The sequence below is a fragment of the Pseudochaenichthys georgianus genome, chromosome 7 (genome assembly GCF_902827115.2).
Source record: "Pseudochaenichthys georgianus chromosome 7, fPseGeo1.2, whole genome shotgun sequence".
Taxonomy (NCBI): domain Eukaryota; kingdom Metazoa; phylum Chordata; class Actinopteri; order Perciformes; family Channichthyidae; genus Pseudochaenichthys; species Pseudochaenichthys georgianus.
Genome location: NC_047509.1, coordinates 32207774 through 32214465, shown reverse-complemented (window position 1 = coordinate 32214465; position 6692 = coordinate 32207774).

Here is a 6692-nt window from a genome sequence, read left to right as displayed (position 1 = left end):
GTATGTATAAAGGGTTACGTCCTTAGCTGGCTAATAAGTAGCAAGCTAAGCTACCACGCACACAAACACCTGCGAACGGGGTTAACATGTATAATGTTATGCAAAATCTTTAAGGCTTAATATTAATTAAACATGAGTTGAGAAAAAATGCACCCCCCACACAGTAGTCATGAAGGGGGAATCTAACTATACAGAGAATATGGTTTTTTGAACCACGATGTAAACATGTTTATTTCTGCTGTAAAGTTGGGCATTTTAACATGGGGGTCTATGGAAATTGCTCCCTTCTGCAGCCTCCTCCTACTGGCCACTAAATGAACTGCAGTGTGTGGCACTTCCGTATTGGCGTCCCGGTGTTATGCCGTACGTTGAAGCCTTGCCGTGGATTGAAGCCCTGTTCGCGGGGACGCGCAGAGGTGACGTAATCGCCTGTATTGGGCGTTCGCCGTATTTTCACCCTTTTCAAAGGTTTTTTCTCTCTTTTGAATGATATATCAGATTAAACAGCAAACGGCTGAATAAATAATGTGCATACAATTGCGAGGAGGCTCGTTTTAAGGACACGTTTTTCAGATCTGTCACAATCTTCGTATTGGAATAAACTTACGTTTTTGAGTGTATAGTCCCACTCTGTTATATTCCTCCTTCCTACAGAACAGACAATGACAGGATAATATGTGATTTGTCAGTATAGTCCTATTTCTTAAAACCTTCTCTGTTGTTTAAGTGTCTGATAACCACGAATAGTAAGCAATGATATAACTAATGATATCACATATGATCATGTCAGACACTGTGTTATTTTCAATCAAGCCTAAAAGATAATGTGTTCAAACTGGCTTCACTCACTTGAATTGCTCCTTTGAATATCATTTTTATATATCCCTAATCAACACATGTTTGTATTGTAATGCCACTCCTATTTTTTTTAATTGTATTTTAAGGTGACATTGAATGCTTTGAAAGGTGCCCTAAAATAAAGTGTATTATTGATCTTATATCTGTGCCTCTATTACATTACATTTCATTTTCTATCACACTATTAATGTTTCTTATTTTAGACTAGGTTAATCCTGGTGTCAATAGGGAAGATCTGCACTGTTCTCTACATAACATGTTCAGATCAGGTGTTGGAGCTGCTGGATTTGGAACCCCCCCTATATCTTTCTCCAAGATAGTCACAATGTCACCAAAATCACACTGGTGCTGGCTGTTCCCCTCTAGTTTATGCTCACAAAAGCATTTCACTCTGGGCCCAGCAGGTCAAAAACTAAAGAGGGGCTTCAAAATCCGGCAGTGCAGTTGCTAGAGCTGCCGGATTTTGAAGCCCCTCTTTATTTTTGTACCTGCTGGGCCCAGAGTTAAATGCTTTTGTGAACACAAACTAGAGGGGAACAGCCAGCACCAGTGTGATTTTGGTGACATTGTGACTATCCTGGCCAAAATGACAGGGGGCGCTTCAAAATCCGGCAGCTCTAACAACTGCACTGCCGGATTTGGAAGCCCCTCTTTAGTTTTTGACCTGCTGGGCCCAGTGTGAAATGCTTTTGTGAGCACAAACTAGAGGGGAACAGCAAGCACCAGTGTGATTTTGGTGAGTCTGTGACTATCCGGAGAAAGATATAGGGGGGGTTCCAAATCCGGCAGGAGAAATACCTGCTCTGAACATGTTATGTAGAGAACAGTGCAGATCTTCCCTATTGGCACCAGGATTAACCTAGTCTAAAATAAGGAACATTAATAGTGTGATAGAAAATGAAATGTATTGTAATAGAGGCACAGATACAAGATCAATAATACACTTTATTTTAGGGCACCTTTCAAAGCATTCAATGTCACCTTAAAATACAATTGAAAAAAAATAGGAGTGGCATTACAATACAAACATGTGTTGAGTAGGGATATATAAAAATGATATTCAAAGGAGCAATTCAAGTGAGTGAAGCCAGTTTGAACACATTATTTTTTAGGCTTGATTGAAAATAACACAGTGTCTGACATGATCATATGATATCATTACTGTTATATCATTGCTTACAATTCGTGGTTATCAGACACTTAAACAACAGAGAAGGTTTTAAGAAATAGGACTATACTGACAAATCACATATTATCCTGTCATTGTCTGTTCTGTAGGAAGGAGGAATATAACAGAGTGGGACTATACACTCAAACACGTAAGTTTATTCCAATACGAAGATTGTGACAGATCTGAAAAACGTGTCCTTAAAACGAGCCTCCTCGCAATTGTATGCACATTATTTATTCAGCCGTTTGATGTTTAATCTGATATATCATTCAAAAGAGAGAAAAAAGCTTTGAAAAGGGTGAAAATACGGCGAACGCTCAACACAGGCGATTACGTCACCTCTGCGCGTCCCCGCGAACAGGGCTTCAATCCACGGCAAGGCTTCAACCTACGGCATAACACCGGCTCTTCCCCAGAGTTTGCCGCTTGGTTGAACCAGAAGGATCAGCATCTTGCATTGGGAGGATTGAAATGACCACACAGGAAGGCATTCCCAATATGTATTGTCCTAAAGTCTTAATATTTGGAACATTTGTCAATATAATTCTAAACCTTGGTACTGCCCAGATATATGGTAAGCTCAGAGCGGTGAATCACCTTCTTTCTAGTCTGTGGTTGAGGGCCTTGGGCTTGAGACCAGCGTGTCCACCACTCCCTCAGTTCTGTGGGCCCGGTGGGCCGTCGCTCCTTTATCTGCCCGGGAGGAACTAGAGCGTGAGGAGTGTTCAAGTCCCGACTGGGCAGGAACTTCCTGTTAATATTTACATCCCCATCTTGAGCAGATTGTTGGTCCTTAGTTGAAACAGCTGAATTCTCCGTGGCAGCATTTTCAATGTTTTCCGAAATGCTCTCTGAAACCCCTTCAGCAATGTTTGGAGTGGCAAAGAAATCAAGCCCCTGCATTTTATGCTTGTACTCCTCCAGTTTGGCCTTGCACCTAACAGTATTTGCTCTCATCTCAAGGAACTGGCTTTGCAAATCTTTCTCGAAACCTTCCTCTGCCTTTAACTCATTCTCCCAAAACTTGATCTGCTCTACCTCCTCTTCAACCATTCTCTCCTGGGCTTCCTGCTCATCTTTTTCAGCCTGTTGTTTTTCCTCAAGCTCCAAAATCTGTTTGTCTATGCGTGCAATCTGGTCCTGGAAATCCTGCAAACAGCTCAGTTGATATATTATGGTTTCGTTAAGACTGTTTTTCTCGTCTTCACTTGTAGCAGATTTCGAGCTGGCTACTTGATCAGATTTTGCCACTTCAGTCTTCTCTGCTCGTTTACTTACTTTACCCCTTGTCTGGCTTCCCATGCAGCAGGATGTTTGATGATCCAAGTCTGACTTCACACTTTTCTGACCTCTGACTTTGCTTCTACTTCTTCTACCTGAGTTACCATCGTCCACAGTGAGAGAAACACCCAAAGAGGTACAATTCCTTTTATCGGTCTTCTTACTGCTGTCCTTATCACATGCGGTACTATAGACCTTGCCTTTACCCAGACTCTCCAGCCATTCCCAGGCTTCCTCCATGAGCGTCAGAGACTTTCTTTTTGGCCGTTTCACATCTTCTTTCTGCTGCTCAGCCTCTTGTCGCAAACTTGGTGGCAAACTTTGACGATGCAAACTCAGTAAACCGCTTCCCCGCCGCATTCTGGTGCCTGCATCTTTCCTTCTCAATGGTGGGCAAGGCTGGTATCTGCCAACTTTTGTCCTGCTCATTTCGTCCAAGACCAAGGGTCCGTTGTGAAGCAGTGTGAGTTGGACGTCCCTTGCCTGCTGGCCGTATTTCTCAAGAGTCTCCAGTAGGCATTCATTGGGTGCCATGCTCCGCTCAAAGTCTTTAAATTTCTCCTGTAATGTGTAGCGCCCTGGTTGATCTTAAGAGAGGTGTGACAGTGTTGTTGTCAGTGTTGTCAACATGTCAGGACATAAATATTTCAATATAGAGCCACAAACTGTATACTGTACATACCAAGGGCTTGAGCCAATGCTATAACGACTTCTTGACATGTCGTTTCCTCTGTTACGCCACAAACCACACGGGGAATACCGTCCACGAACACCTTCACCTCCATTGTGCCTGTCTGAAAAGGACATAAAAGTTTAGTCACATTTTGCAGGTCCTCTGTTAGGGGATGTGGTGGAGACAGCAATTTGACTCATTAACATTCACTTGTAATCTGTCTGCCTATCATGTGTTGGTCAAGCTTGAGGGCAGTTTAAAAAACATTGTAGAATGTCTACAGTTACCCCGTCATACTTAAAATAAATGTACAGAAAACAATCTTCTAATAGCCTACTGGTTTTACAAGAATTACCATGAAAAAGATTAAAGCACCTACCTTCTGTCCTGTCTGTCGTGCTGAAGCTCAGGCTGCTCTGCTCTGGGGCGGTTTTCTGGTTGGAAGGAACTCCGGAACAATTAAGAACAATTACAATTCCTTAAATCACCTACCATTGGAGGAGAGTTTATGATCCCACCCATCATGTTTCCATTCTGCTTTAAAAAACACTTTCTCTTGGGTGATTTAGAAAATTGGAGGATAGAAAATAATGATAAGATATTCTGTCAGTCAAAGTAAGCCCTCACATGGTATGAATTGAATAGATCAGTGCTAATCAAAGTGTGGTCCGCGGACCACTGGTGGTCCGTGAGCGCCCCCTAGTGATCCGTGAGTATATTGGTAACATTTCACATTTGAAATTAATTAATTAATTTGAGCTTTCCGCACTCTCGCGGGAATATCTCCGCAATGGCGCAAGCTTAAGTTTCACTTTCGATTGCATGATATAGCCCCGCGCAACACCTTCATCACACATGTTGCCACTTGTTTGTACCATTTTCAGGCGATTTGTAATCTGTTCCAGAAAAACGATGTGATTTTGGATAATTGTGGAGTTAGGTGGTCCGTGAGTGTTTTTTTATTGATTAAGTGGTCCTTGGTATGAAAAAGTTTGAGAAACACTGGAATAGATGTATGGGTTAGCAATCAGTGCATTAACCACATAAGACATTTTGAAGTTGTTTTTGAACTTTTTTGTCAGTTTTCATGTTTTACTCCATCATCATCAAAAAAGTTCAACAGCGGCTCTTCTTCCTCCGCAGGCTGAGGAGGTTCAACATGGACTCCATGATACTCTGCAACTTCTACAGGTGCACCATAGAGAGTATCCTGACTGGCTGCATCACGGCCTGGTACGGCAGCTGCACCGCCCTCAATCGTAAGGCTTTACAGAGGGTGGTGAAAACGGCACAGAACATCACCAGGACGGAGCGGCCATCCATGGAGGACCTTTACTCCCAGCGGCTCAGGAGGAAAGCCCTCCGGATTATAAAACACCCCCATCACCCCAACCACAAACTGTTCTGTCTGCTGCCGTCTGGCAGGAGCTACCGCAGCATCCGGACTAAAACCACCAGACTCAGGGACAGTTTCATCCCACAGGCAATAAGATTGTTAAACACATGAACTGTTGAAACAACATCCACAATATTCATCTGGCTGCTACTTTAAAATTATTTATATCTATTTACCTAATATATCATATTTCAAAGACTTGCATAGACTCTTATTGCACTATTTCACTTTTCGCTATGTTTGTTTGACAAATAAATAACCTTGAACCTTACTGAGTGGTCGCCAACCAGTCGATCGTGATCGACCGGTCGATCGCGAGTGTGGTGTGGGTAGATCGCGGACCGTTAAAAAAAAGTAACAAAAGAAATAAAAATAAAAATAATAATGTTTGAAAAATACGTTTTTAGATGTAAACCTATCATCCACCACCCCGTTAGCAGGTGCCACTTGATTGACGTATATTTGAGACACCTCAATAATATAATACGTTAACCGTGCTTTACGTGAACCTCATACAAGAGAGGACGGCAGGACTGCAATTTCCCGTGTTCAGTGAATGCAACAGAGGCAAGTCACCAGACCAATCAGAGAGTTGCATGGAAATACACGTGTGCTTGTGTCATTCAAGCTGGGCTCTGTGTGTGTGTGGCAATCACGCATTTAGTGTGATAGAGAGGGAGAGAGGGGGAGAGGGGGACCGGTGCTAGACGTGCTAGCGGGGACCGTGATGTTAGCATCTGGTTAGCTAGCTGCAATAACGGACATAAGGAGCTGTTTCCACAACAAGCTGGAGGAGAGTCCTCCCCTGTCAGACTGAGGGGCTCATGTGAGCTAAAGCAGGGGTTCCCAAACTTTGCCATGCCAAGGACCCCATATTGCATTATCCTCTGGCGGGGACCACCCTGTTGCAATTTTTTTTTTTAAATGATGAGTAGCCTACATTATGATGGAAAATATGACAAATTAATCATACAGCTTAATACATTTTCTTAATATATATATTTGTATTAATAATCAGTTATTCTTCTAAAAAATGGGAGTGATTTGTAAAATATCCATAAAGAAGCAGCAGACGTGTCTCACTACAGCGTTTCCTCGGTATGGTTAACTACCTCGGCAAGTTCATCCCGAACTTCAGCGACATCGCAGCACCACTGAGAAAACACATCCACAAGGACACTGCATGGTGTTGGTTCCAGCAGCATCAGGATGCATTTGACCTTCTTAGATCTTGATTATCAAGTCCACCTGTCCTGTCATACTATGATGTCAAAAGACCAGTCACGCTCACCTGTGATGCGTCATGCTACGGA